Source organism: Eucalyptus grandis, chromosome 9 (assembly GCF_016545825.1).
Source record: "Eucalyptus grandis isolate ANBG69807.140 chromosome 9, ASM1654582v1, whole genome shotgun sequence".
NCBI classification, from domain to species: domain Eukaryota; kingdom Viridiplantae; phylum Streptophyta; class Magnoliopsida; order Myrtales; family Myrtaceae; genus Eucalyptus; species Eucalyptus grandis.
In genome coordinates this window covers 4,302,473-4,317,640 of record NC_052620.1, presented here as the reverse complement: position 1 = coordinate 4,317,640, position 15,168 = coordinate 4,302,473, and positions in this window count along the sequence as shown.

Sequence of the window (15,168 nt, the reverse complement as noted above, 5' to 3'; positions counted from 1 at the left end):
TCAAAAGGAGACTGACTACGGCTCCAATCCTAACTATTCCATTTGGATCTAGTGGATTCATGGTGTATAGTGATGCGTCTCACAAAGAACCGGGATGCATTTTGATGCAACATGGCAAGGTCATAGCCTAAGCATCGAGACAGTTGAAACCCTATTAATTGAACTACCCAACTAATGATTTAGAATTGGCATCCATAATCTTTGCATTGAAAATATGGAGGCATTATCTGCATGGAGAGAAATTTGAAATCTATACAGATCATAAGAGTTTAAAATATTTATTTTCACAAAAGGAACTGAATATGAGATAGAGAAGATGGATGGAGCTATTAAAGGATTATGATTGTGAAATACGGTAACATCCAGGAGGGGCAAATAAGGTGGCAGATGCTCTCAATCATAAGTTGGCTATAGACATGGCCTGTGTAAGAGTAACAAAATGGAATTTGATGGAGACAATAGTGAATTCAGAATTTAAATTGGAGATAGACCATCTCACCGGTATGCTTACCGCATTAAGAATTGAACCAGAAATTATCCAGAAAATTTGAACTTTGCAAGAATCCAACCCGGAAATTTTGAAATTTCGAAACGAAGTGTCTTTAGGAAAAAGACCAGGGTTCCAAGTCTTTAAAGATGGAATCGTAAGATATCAGGGATGACTGTGTGTTCCCGACAATGAGGAAATAAGAAGGGAAATCTTGTCGGAAGCACATAGAAGTAACTATAGTATTCACCCTAGGAGTACAAAGATGTATTGGAATTTACGCCAACAGTATTGGTGGAATGGCATGAAAGCGGATATAGCTAAGCACGTCTCTCAGTGTTTGACTTGCCAACAAGTGAAAGCGGAACACCCCAAGCCCGCAGGACTGTTGAGACCGTTGGACATACCAGAGTGGAAATGGGAGCATGTGACGATAGATTTCGTGCAGGGATTACCAAGGACATCGAGTGGTCACGACTCTATTTGGGTGATAGTAGATTGCCTGACTAATTTGCCCATTTCCTAGCAGTTCGCGTAGATTATCCGATAGATAAATATGCTGAAATATATGTTAGCCAAGTAGTGCGCTTACATGGTGTTCCTGTAACCATTATGTCCGATCGAGATTCAAGGTTTACTTCAAATTTTTGGCAAAGTCTTCAAACCGCCTTAGGGATCAAGCTCCAGTTCAGTACTGCCTTTCATCCACAAATGAACGAACAAACAGAAAGGGTGATTCAGATATTGGAGGATATGTTGAGAGCCTGCATGATTGAATTTAAAGGAAACTGGGATGAAATATTACACCTAGTGGAGTTTGTGTATAACAATAGCTTTCAACAAAGTATAGGTATGGCTCCCTATGAAGCACTATATGGGAGGAGATGTAGGACTCCTATCTGCCGGAATAAAGTAGGAGAAAGAAAACTGACAGGACCTAAATTGATACAAACTACGATGGACACGATAGAGATTCTCAAGAAAAGGCTCAAAACATCCTAGAGTTGAAAGAAAAGCTACGCGGATAAGCGTAGAAGACCCTTGGAGTTTAACGTGGGAGATCACGTATTTCTAAAAGTATCCTCGATGAAAGCAATATCACGATTCGAGATGAAGGGAAAGTTGAGCCCCAGATTTGTTGGACCCTTTAAGATCCTTGAGAGGATAGGGGATGTAGCTTATAGGCTGGCATTGCCTCCCAAGCTAGCAAATTTACATTATGTTTTTCATGTGTCAATGGTAAGGAAGTATCAGCCTAATCTTGGTCATATACTCGATCTTGAAGCTATCAAAGTGGATGAGAAAGTGAGGTACCTAGAAAAGCCGATCCGGATACTGGATCAGAAGGAGCAAACCCTTCGAACAAAGAAAATTCCACTAGTAAAAGTTTTGTGGCGACACCACGACACGGAAGAAGCTACATGGGAAAGTGAAAAGGAAATGAGGCAAAGGTACCCCCACCTTTTCAATGAGACGTAAGTGATGTACAATTTTGAGGATGAAATTCTTTAAGGAAGTAAGAATTGTGATATCCGGATTTTCGCTGGACTTCAAATACGTGACAATCTATGAGGGATCGATGAAATTGTTGTCGGATTGTGTCGTTGGCGCCACTTGCGGCCGCTGTTTCGTTATGATCATTGCCAGACCGAAACATCGCATTTTATAATGATCCGCTCACTTTGAAACCTAAAGTCTCATCGAAACTTTCCTTACGCAATGCCACCAATGGGACCAACATCCACTAGCAAATGGTACCCTACTAAACGAATCCTTCGTACAATACATTTTCGACCCCATGCGTACATGAAAATTGATGACAACAAATGTCGGAGACTCCCCTAAACACTTCGCGTCGATTCTTAACTCACCTCAGCCAAGGATTGCCGACTGCCGCAGCTTCATTGAATGGCCATGTACCCGCGTCCTCTGTTTCTCTTTCATGCCGATCGACCAAGGAAGGGGTATTATTAACCCATGCAGCCCTCACGAAGCGACCTTCTCCCATGCAGAAATAAGGACACGCACGCCCGGCGTTGCCCTTCCGTCGCTGCCGACGTGACTTCGTTTGGTTGACTTGAGTGGTCAACCAAACGAAGCCCCCCCACGCATCGACGTGTAGGAGAGGTGGCAGCCAATGAAGCCGGTGAAAGCCACGTTCTTCCAGCTGGTTCCTTCTCGCAGCCAGTCCTTCGTGAAGCCGAGGCGGACTTCACGAAGAAGGGCAAGTAGAGAGAGAGAGAGAAATAATAACCTTCTCTCCACCACCGCCGGCTTTGCCCCTCGAGCGCGTGCCTTGCTGCCGCCGACTGCCACATCATCGGCCTCCTCGCCGCGCCCCGAGCCTTCCTCATCGTTGTCGGGTCACCCACAGCCGACCACAGCCAACCCCGACGCCACCAGCCTTCTCGTCACCGTCCGGTTCATCTTGACCGTACCGCAGCCCGTAGCTCAAGGTTTCTCTCGTCGTCGACGTCGCAAAATCAATGGCAAGTTGATATCTACTAACCTATATCATGTAATCCAGTCGCTGCCTGATGAAATGCGTCCGTAGATTAGCACTACTCGGGATTATTTCGCCAAATGGTGAATTCAGAATCGTGAATGGACTTTGGGTTATGTAGTTGAGAGTGTGAAATATTGTTTTAGTTAAGGGCAATTTTGACACCTAGGTATGTGTCGACTTTTCATGGTTGCAAAGCCTGAAAGTTTTCTCGTAAACTATATTTTAAATTTCGGAGAATTGTACTGGAATTTGCTGGTTTGCCAATGTGTCGATTTCACTATTTCAAGGAACGTCTATGGGACTCGCACATGCATTGCCATGGGTGGCGGTAAATTTATAAGGTGTGATTTTATAAACGATTTCAAAACCTTTGGACCAGATTTTTGGGATTATGAACCGCAAATTTGCTGACTTGATATTGCTGAAATTACTTGAAGTTTTATGTACATGTATATTTACGAGCTGTTTACGGGAATATATATACTAAGTTTTTTTTTTTTTTTTGGTAAAATGTAATAAATATATTGAGGAAGGGCCAAATGTACAAAAGATCACGTCACCAAAAACTTACACTCCAAATGTAAGAAATAAAAGGAGTGGAAGGGTGACGAGATGTAAAAGCCGCTAAGCGCGGCAGTGCACATACTACAACCCAAAGTCAAAAGAGAAGCACGGCATGGACAGCCGGCTACCAAACAAGCCAAAGGCGAAGGGGAAGCACTGACCGAACCAACTACCTACGGGTCCCCAATGAAAATAATTGGGTCTAGACCCCAACTTCTCTGCGGTTAAACCATGAAAATTAAATCTTGATGGATTTGGTACAAAACTCTTGATTTTATAAATTATTTTCAATGATGTGAGCTGGACATATTTCAAGGATTTGTTTACATTAAAGTTTGCCTCATGATTCGAGAATTTTGGAAAGCAATGTGTTTCTTGTGCGTCACCCACATGAAAGGCTTTTAGCTTAAATTTCGAGTTTGAGATTTAGAAATCAAAGCAGCTAATGTATTATTGATGTTAGAATACATTGATCTTAAATCTTGAGGCTGCTACACCATGGTTGATGTGTTATTGATGTCGTCGGACCCTCGGGACGATGATGCCCTAGGCGTCAGGTTGCTTGGAGGATCATAGTGGCGATGCCTCTGGAAGTCTAGGGATTGGTGAGCCCTGGAGGTTCCCCAGGTGTCGGGATGCCTAGAAGTGTGACGAAACACATTCTGGAGGGCTGGGGACATCATTAACATGGTGAGCTCCGAAGGTTCCTCATGATACCAGGTGGGGTGCGAGATGCCTGGAGATATAACATAACATGCTCCGGATGCCCGGTGATTGAAATATGGAACCAAAGGCCTTCGTGATGCTAGGTAGGGTGCGATATGCCTAGAGGGATGCAAACACTGGTCCTCCGGAAGATGGTGTTAGTGGATCGAGATAAAATGAATTTCTGAATTCCCATTGTTTTGATATGATGTTCCATTATTGAAACCTTCCAAATTGATGCATGTTTATTACCATTACTATATGTGCTGATTCGGATTGCGTAGAATCGAGTAGCAATAGGCTCCGAAATATAGTTTAGTAGAATTTTAACTGTTGAGTAGTCGTACTCACCTCTCGAGGGGCTAACATATTTCAGAGTAAGAAAGATGCCGCTACTGCCCCCATCCCCGGTACCTTCTACGGCATTCCCGTCGATCTGCGGTGGGAATAATCGGAGCATCCCAATCCGGATATGCTAGGACTGACTTTCATTTGAGTGCAGGTGATTCTAACGATCGATGTTGGCCTTCCCTCGGGTCCCGTGTACCAGGAATTTGTGGTCCTATATGTCAAGAGGGATGGACACACCATGGGGCTGCTGCCGCCACCGCTAGAGGACGATGATGGAGGATCGAGTGGAGTAGAGTAGAGGGGGATGAGAGGATAGCAGCAAAATTTTGGGATGCCGGCACTTGAAGACAGATGACGTTGTAAATGACTAATGTAAAGTCGGTTTTTTTTTTTATATAGCCAATATAGAAAACGTTGGCTTTTGATGTACCAACATGCGACATCTATCAAATATATGTAAATAAAAAGTGCCTGGTTGATATGTATATCTAGTGTGCATCATTTCAAAGTCTAAGGAAGGGAGTAGATGGATTCGCTTCCGATGATGATATTGCACATGGACCAATGAAAAATGTAATAGACCTCGAAACTTGCGGATTTGCCAAAATCCATTGTTATCAAAATAAAGGACACCTAGAATAAGGAAAGAGGTGTGGCAACCCTAATGGATTGGGGGCCGTCGGGGGGCGCCACACTTACCTAGCCTCAACAACAAAATCTACCTTCCAAGGGGAGAAAAAGGAACCTTACTTACCTCGGCAAACTTAAGAACCAACCTAGATATCTTCATGGGTTGAAGATACGAGGCCAAGAGAAAAGAGAAGGGGAGGAGGAAATGGATGACAAGGTGAGGAAAATGAGGAAGGGCTCCTCCTACTTATACTACTCGGTGTCATCATTATCGAGCCAAGCGATCCATTCCAAATTCTCCAAGTGGCCCACCTAGAATACTTAGGTGGCAAGCCTAACTTGCAAGGTGTCATGCCTATTTTAAAAGGTGGCACACCTAATGGCCTAACGTAATGATTGGAGGCTTACATATTTCATTCTTATTGGACCATTTATACAATGCCATCATAACTTGGCCTACTTTTTATCTAAGGAAAATCTTATGGTAATGATGATCATATCTTTCACGGACACTAAAGCCGATGACTCACCATTCTCATTAAATGCCTAGACTTAGTTAATCATGGGGTTTGGATATTTAGCATATGCCTAAATTCAAGAACTTGCTTTCTAAGTTTTGATCTTCTAGAATATTCCACCAATTCTATTCTTATTGGTCTACCTACATCCCGCATTTAATGAGCATTTAATGAAGATTAATGATTATGGCATCTAGGTTGCCAACTCGACATCTAGATTTATAAGGCATTAATTGAGGGGTACGGGTTTTGTTCTCCGATTGGTCCATGTGTACGCCACCATTTTCTTGCCCATCTAGAATGTCTACAACTCCATCATTACTTTTGAAAAGTCAAAAGACACATCACCCCCTTCATTAATGAAGGTGTTCTAGAGTTTTCTTCTATTTTGTTATTTTCTTCATCAAGAATGTGATCTAGAGAATTCCGTTGACTAAGTTGGTTCTAGGGCCGAGAAAGGATCATTAAATAAACATCAAAAAACCGAATAACGTACACTTGAGGTTCGGCCATCACGCCCCATATTCACCCAAACCGTCCCCTTGGAGGGTCGGTCAACATAGGGGGTTGGCATTGGTCGGCACCTTGGCTAGCCCCTTGTTCGGCACGGCTACGTCAGTCTAGGTCCAGGACTAGCCCTCGGGTCAAGTCCCTGGCCTCTCGTTGAACTTGTTGCGACCGATTTCCTTTATTTTCTGTCTTTGGTCCTTCGGTCGGTTCAAGGCCAATCGTAAGGCTACCCATAGCCTAGCACTAAGCCAAGGTACTAATGGACCTTAAAATTAGTGGCGGAATAGCCAGATCTATCCCTGAGCTCATTTTAGTCGGAACCCGATCCATTGGTATGGTTCGTGGTTGGTGCATTACCGATCCACGATCGGACATCACCAATTCAATATTCCTTTCTAATCACTAAAAATTAAATAGGGAATGATGTATTTTTTATCAAAAGAAAATTGCATTTGACCAAGTTAGATCACCGTGTATCGGTGCATAGCTAGGTAGAATCACCCGCGGCCAGGCATTATGACCGGTTGTGACCATCCACCGATACAAAATCATCCCATGTAGCCAGTTCTCATGATCCAAAAATTATCTTATGAGCTGATAATCTAATCCCATTGGTATGGTTGGTAGAAATTCACGGCCGACACCTCGACCTGTTTGTGACCGGTCGGTCGGTCGGTTGGTCCATGACCGATCCGTGATTCTTTACGGATCGAGCCGATCGATCCATGGCCAATGGCACATGATTGATCCTTTTAAGACCTTATGGCCAATCCTTACATGATCAGAATCAAGGATGTTACACAAAGTCCTTAGACCTTTAACTTGTCTAATCGTGTCATTAAATTTATATAGCTTTCCTAATTAAATTTTTTCGGCTCCAAATTTAATTTACCGGAGGTCATGTGTTCAACGGAGTGGGCAAGGGCCAGACACAAAAAAGATCTTTTGCTGTTGAACCATTAATTGATCAAAGACTACAAGTAGACCATGACCAACGAAATTTTTCACTACGATCATTGTGCCCAAGTTTTCCACATCACTCTTCCCCGCTTCAATGGACATATCAGCTCTGGTGAAATTAGTACTTGTGAGAACTTAGTGTATTTCCCCTATTAAAGTTAACAGCATCACGTAGAAGGATGATTTCTTGGTCTAAAAGCTTAATTATGGAGTCCCCGTCATGGATAAAGCTAGACGAGCATAGTTCACGTGCAAATCACGATCACGCCTAATACCAACTCAAAAAGGGCCACAGAATATTGTAAAATCCCTAAATCATGATTGACTACAAAATCGGCATCAAACAACTTCCCTTGCAAAATCTTTATCAAAGAGAGCTTTCACATCCAAGCTTCTTCCCATTTTATCATTAGAAAAAATGAAACAAAACAAATAAAAGATGTACTTTGATAACGAGATAGCCCAATTTACAAACATTCCCCAACTGCGGAATACCCCCCATTAGCTTAATTATCCTTGAGTCGATCCATTGTTTCGCTTCCTTTTCCATCACAGGCACGGAAAATATGCTGAATTTTGTGTTTACACGATCAAAACATAAATGTTCAATTTAACGCCCCAACACCTCTTAAGATCTTGTCAAGTTAAAAATAATTTATAGTGATCCAAGCACTTAGCATAACGAGCATATCAGTTCATGTAGCTAACTAATCATGCAAACAAGTGAAAAGATTTTGATAAGTTTAAAAGTTATTATTTTTATCATAATGAAGATTCCTTGTAATCCTATAAAAAGCTTACTAGCTTTGTCATAAGAAATTCCTAATTGTTGATAGCTCACTAAGTCTCTTTACTGACAAATGAAATTTGACCTGCAAAATGGAGTACCACGTAAGTACTTCGTGCGAGGCATTGACGAAGAGTATTCTTTTTAGCTCATTTACAAATACTAATGGAAAATGCAATTAAAGAATTTTTAGGACAATAAATTCGCCAATTGTCAAATAGAGTTGTTAGCACGGCAAGACGTTTCAAGAAGATTATTCCATTAAAATTTGTGTGGCACTCGATGGAAGAAATAGTAAAGGTGAAGCAATAGATTGCTACACTTAAAAGACTAACAATTTTCCCAAAAATGATCCTCTATATAGTTTGAAATAATCAGTCCATAATATTAACAACAATTCATGTCAAAAAAATTTGCAAACAATGTAACTATTTTTCTTTCATTTATTATTGTAAACAACATAAATAAATCATTTGCAAGGAAATAATTTCCACAAAACAAACGGGTTTAAAGATTTTCTACATCCAAGTGACTCTACCATGGAAATTATGTGTCCCAATAATGTCATTTTAAGAAGACTTTGACTTGGACCTTCTAAAGAAGACCCGTGTTGATCACTTCACTTCACAGTGTCCCAAAAATGTCATTTTAAGAAGACTTTGACTTGGACCTTCTAAAGAAGACCCGTGTTGATCACTTCACAGTGTCCCAATAATGTCCTTTTAAGAAGACTTTGACTTGGACCTTCTAAAGAAGACACGTGTTGATCACTTCACTTCACAGTGTCCCAAAAATGTCATTTTAAGAAGACTTTGACTTGGACCTTCTAAAGAAGACCCGTGTTGATCAGTTCACAGTGTCCCAATAATGTCATTTTAAGAAGACTTTGACTTGGACCTTCTAAAGAAGACCCGTGTTGATCACTTCACAGTGTCCCAATAATGTCATTTTAAGAAGACTTTGACTTGGACCTTCCAGAAAAGACCCATGTTGATCACTTCACAGTAAAGAAGGGCTTTATGAGTGGAAGCACCAGACGTGTGTTGATCATCTCACAATAAAGAAGGGCTTCGCCTCCACCACCAATGAACCCACTGTCATGCAAAATAGCAGAATGGGGGTGGCATCATATTGTTCGCCTCCTATGTTTCCGCTGTTTCTTTTACATTCCTCTCTTCGCTTCGCCTCGCCCCACTGCCCTCCTCACTAACGCAATGCCTTGCTCCAGTTTATTAGTAATTAAATAATGATTGATTATAAATGCTTAATAAAACGAAAACGAACCGATTTTTTTCAGATAGGAGACAATGATGGAGAGTCGATAAGGAGGGGGAGGGCGGGGGTGGGCCAATCGAGGGACAGCTGGCCCTCAAAGCAAAGCCACCAATTGAGGCGACAAATCACAGTCGAAATGCACTGCATCCCTTCTCTTCCCCATATTAGAACTGATTTATTTATCTTTTATTTTCAGATGAAATCCATAATCTTTTGCGCAATTGTACTTGATCTTGCAAATTAATTTGGAATATGTGGACATGGTTAGCTTACTTTATATATTTCACTTGTCCAATGGAATCAATGGTGCTTTTATGAAACGGATTTCAATATTAGATAAGTTCATATCATGCTGATTAAGCTTGACCTTATTGATTAGCCATTCAATTTGGACGGAGGTAAGGAGTTCCGTGCCTACCTCTGAGGTTTGAGGGTGATGCCGGTCCGCATGGCAAAAAAATGAAAAAATAAAAGGAGAATGTCACCATTGGTGCTTTTACTCAAAAATAGATATCTTCTCTCTACTTTTTTTAGGCTCAAGAGTAGACGGAGGGTTTTGTTTTCCGGACAAAACTAGAGGGACCGACAGTATTTAACACATTTTAGTGGCACTTTATAGCCCGTTTTGATGCGTGTAAAGTAAACCCATCAGAAATTTACACAATTTGAAAAAGTGAAAACAGTAGAATCAAGATCATATTCGATGTATTATTAGATAACGCATCTCAATGATCCCAAAAAAAAAAAAAAAATTGAAATAGTGTGCCTTGCCTTTAAGGACCGCGTAAAGCCCTCAAACCTTTAATTAAACTAATTAGGTCATTAATTAATTTGGCTTTTCTAGTTATATCTTTCCGACTCTAAATTTGGTTAATTGGAGCTCATCCGTTCAATGAAGTGGGTGAGAGAATATTGAAATATTCTAACACTCCCCATCACACTTAATCCAATTTTTTTTTTTGTCTAGTATTAAGTAAATGCTTGAAAAGATTTGAACTCGGAAGTTCATACTCTAGTACTATGTTTGGTTTCATGAAATTACTGTCAATTATTATAAAAGCTTAAATTGTTAGACAAATACATAATTTAATATTTAAATATTGTAACAGTAATGAAGATTCCTAATAATCCTATAAAAAGCTTATTGGCTTTCATAAGAAATTCCTAATTGTTGATAGCTCACTAAGTCTCTTTACTGGCAAATGAGATTTGACTTGCAAAATGGAGCATCGTCATCAAGTAAATATTTTGTCGTGAGGCATCGACGAAGCATAATATTTTTATCTCATTTACAAATACCAACAGAAATGCAATTAAAGAATGTACGATTGTGATATTCGCCAATTATAAAAGATAGTCGCGAGTGCCATAATAAAAGGGTGTTGTACATGTGATAAGACGTAGTGTACATAATATGTTCGAAGAAATCCATGGAAATTTTTATGGCAATAAGAATTTTCCACACCCAAGTGACCCCACCACAATAATTTTGTATCCTACTAATGTCATTCCAGATGACTTTGACTTTGACGTTCTACGGAAGACTCGTGTTGACCACTTCGCAATACAGATGTGCTTTATAAGTGAAAGCACCCTTCCCCATCAATACACTCACGCTGGTCAGGGCTCTTCAGAACCGTGCTTACCAGGAATCACGGGGATCCGAGGTGGGACCCTAACCCTTAAAGGGTTTCTTCCCCACCAATTATCCCATACTACTCTCCCCGTAAATTCTGAGGAGAGGGACTGATAGTCCACACCCGCATTCTAGAGGGACCGATAGTATTTTACACGTTTTAATAGCACTTTTTTAGCCTGTTTTAATGCGTAAAAGTAAATTTGTCAAATGGTGTCCCTCGGTGATCCCAAAAATAAAAATAAAATGTAGGGAGTTCGGTCCCTACCTCCGATGTTTGAGGGGGAGTCGGCACCGCATGGGAAAAAAAACAAAAGGAGAATGTCACCAGTTGGTACTTTTACTCGAAAATCAAAAATCTTCTCTCAGCCTTTTTTTAAGGTTCAAAAGTAGATGGAGGGTTTTATTTTTGGGGGCAAAACTAGAGAGGCTGACCGTATTTTACATGTTATGATGGCAATTTTTCAGCCCGTTTTGGTGTGTATAAAGTAAATCCATTAGATTTTTTTTTTTTATTGGAACCCATTAGAAATTTACCCAATTTGAAAAGTGAAAATAGTGGAATTGAGATTTTGTAATTTGATGTATTGTCAAGTATTGCACTTCGATGACCCAAAAAAAAAAAAAAATAGAAATAGTGTGCCTTGCCTATAAGGGCCATGCAAAGCCCTTGGACCTTCAATTTGTCTAATCAAGTCATTAATTTATATGCCCTTTCTAGTTATATCTTTCTGAATCTAAATTTGGTTATTTGGAGCTCCTGGGTTCAACGAAGTGGGCAAGAATCCGACATGAAAAAAATCTTTTAACAAAAAATTTCAATACAATCGTTAAGCCTAAGCCTTCCACGTTGGACTCTTGCCAACTTCAATGGACAAATCAGCTCCGGTGAAATTAATACTTGTGAGAACTTCTCACACAAAGACGATTGTTACTGCATTATCTTCTTTTAGCGTGAAATTAGAGTATTGAATATATTTCCCCTATTAAAGTCAACAACATCGCGTAGAATGATTATTTCTTGCTCTAAAAGCATCATCTAAGCAAAATGATCGAACACAGAGCTTACTTATAGAGTCCCGGTCATGGATAAAGCTAGACGATAGTTATATTTGTAGTCAAAGTTCTTAAAATGATATTTTGGATAGAACTGTCTTTAATTTTATGTTTTATTAAATTAACCTACGACGTATGTACGATCAGTCAATCACATCAATGTGCGAGGTTATATTTGTAGTCAAAGGTGTACAATTCATTGATGTCAATAGAAGTTTCACAACATACAGATTATTGACACGTGGATTTATATATAATCTGCTAAATTTTTTTAAAGTTAGAACAATATTTTAACTTTGGACATTTTTACTTTCGCCGTTGAATTTTAAATGGACTAGCCTGTTATTAAGTAATTGGATGTGAAAATACAGTAATATCTAAGAGAGGGACTTTTTTTTTTTCATAATACGCATCACTAGTTTGTCAGTATTTTAAAAATTATTGATTAAAAAATGCTTAATAAGACAAAAATGAACCAATTTTTTCAGATCGGAGACTATGATGGAGGGAGGATAACGAAGGCGAGGACGGTGCTGGGCCAATCGGAGGTACAGTTGGCCCTCAAAGCAAAACCACCACTCGAGTAGCCGAGTCGTGGCAGAAATGCACTGGATCACTTATTTTTCCCATATTGGAATTGATTTATTTTTCTTTTATTTTCCGACGGAATACATTTTCTTTTGCACAATTATCCGTGATCTCTTGAATTTATTAGGAATATGTAAAGATAGTTAGCTTACATTACATATTTCACTTGTCCAACAAGATCGATGATATTTTTATGAAACGGATTTGGATTTGAGATAGGTTCATATCAGGTCGGTCAAGCTTGGCTTTATTGGTTACACATTAGTTTTGGATGGAGCCCTATGAGGCTTGAGGATGGAGCTGGCCCGTATAGGGCAAAAAAAAAAAAAAATGTCACCATTGGTGCTTTTACTAAAAAATTAATATCTTCCCTTTACTTTTTTAAGGTTCTTAAGTAGATGGATGTTTGTTTTTAAGGCAAAACTAGAGCGACCGATGGTATTTTACACATTCTAATGGTACTTTTTCAGCCCGTTCTGATGCGTGTGAAGTAAATTCATTAGAAATTTTGAAAAGTGAAAAGGGTGGAATTGAGGTAATGTAATTCGATGTTTTGTCAAGTAGCACCTCGATCATCCAAAAAAAAATAATAGAAATGGTGTGCCTTGCCTATAAGGGTCATGCAAAGCCCTTGGACCTCTAAATTGTCTAATCAAGTCATTAAATTTATATAGCTTTCCTAACAAATGTCTTCAACTCTAAATTTGATTAACCGGAGCTCATTTTTTTCAACGAAGTGGGCAAGAGTCCGACATGAAAGGGATCTTTTGCCATTGTGAGCCATACGAACATAGTTCGTAGGCAATCATCGTGTCTCTAGCCTTTAAAATGAGTGAGGATTATGCCTATTTCCAAGTTGACGAGGATAGGAGAATATCGTAAAATCCCTAAATCATGATTGACAGCAAATTCGGCACCAAACCACTTCTCGGCAAATTTTTGTCAAAGAGAGCTCTTGGGTCCGAGCTTCTTCCCATTTTATCATCTAAAAAAAAAAGAAAAACAAATAAAAGATGTACTTAGATAACAAGATAGACCAATTTACATAAATTCCTAATCTACGAGATACGCCCCATTCACTTAATTGTTCTTTGAGTCGATCCATTGTTTCAGGACCTTTTCCATCACATACAAGGAAAATATGCCGAATTTTGTGTTTACATAATCAAAACATAAATGTTCAATTAGGTCCCAACACCCTCTAAGATCTTGTTATGTACACATTTAAACAATTTAAAGAATTTGAACACATTGTATAATTGGCATATTAGGTCATGCGAGTAGCTAATCATGTGAAGACGTGAAAAGATTTTGACGGGTTTTGAAAGTTATAATTTCCTTATAATGAAGATTTTTTCTTAGTAATCCTATAAAGGGGCTTACTGGCTTTGTCATTAGAAGGAATTATTAATTATTTATTTAAAACTTTCCTAAGTCTCTTTACTAATAAATGAGATTCGACTTGTAAAATGGAGCACTATCATTAGATAATACTTTCTTAACAAAGTATATTATTTTTAGCTCATTTACAAATATAGGCAAAAAATGCAATTAAAGAATTTAAACGGTCAAATTCATCGATTGTGAGTGCCATGAAATTGGTTGTAGTACACGTGTAAAGACATCGCGTGCACCAGATGCTTTAAGAATATTTTTCCTTGGAAAATCTCCATTGCACTAAAAATTTTCACACGTAAGATACCATCGTCATGGAAATTCTATGTCCCAATAATGCCATTTTAAGAAGAATTTGACTTTGACCTTATAGAGAAGACCCGTGTTGATTACTTCACGATACAAAAGGGGCTTTATCATAAGTGAAAATGCTAAACTGCAAAATGGAAAGGCATCGATTCCTTCTCCTCCTTTATTTCCACTTGTTCTTTCATTCCCCCTTTGCTTTCCATCGCCCCTTCCTAACCAACGCGATGTCTTGCTTCATCTAAAAAATTTCTTTGTGCTTGATAGCATGGCATCATGACATCACACTCTTGTGATTAGAATGATCATGTCGTGTCATATCCAAAGACCAACATATTTTCCATCACTGATGGGGAAAATGTGTTGAATATTATGTTTACCTAACCAGAAAGTAAATGTTGAATTTGGTGCCTTGACATCTCCTGAGACTTTTTGTTACACATTAAAAACAATTTACAATAATCCAACTACCTAGTATAAGGAGCATATTAAGTGTGAGTTTGGTTTGACTTTAGAAATGGATTTTGGGTACAATGCAAATGCTAAAAGCCAAAACTATTTGAGAAAGGGCAGTTGCTCAACCTCAGGCGGCCATCTCGTGGGTCACGCAACCTCACAAACCGCCCTCATAAAGAAGATGAACAATAACAATGAGGGGAAAATTGAAAAACTTAAGAATTTGTGAGGATAACTTTGGAAAAAAAAATATTTAACCATAGTTTTAGCATTCCGCAAATGTTACTTCGAAAGACTTGCCAAACACCCCAGCATTTTCCTAAGAGACTTTGAAGGCCAAAAGCTCTTTAAGAAACCTTAATCAAACGCACCATAATTCATGTAAAAAACCAGTCACCTGAAGAAGTGAAAAGATTTCGATTTGTCATGATGAAAGTT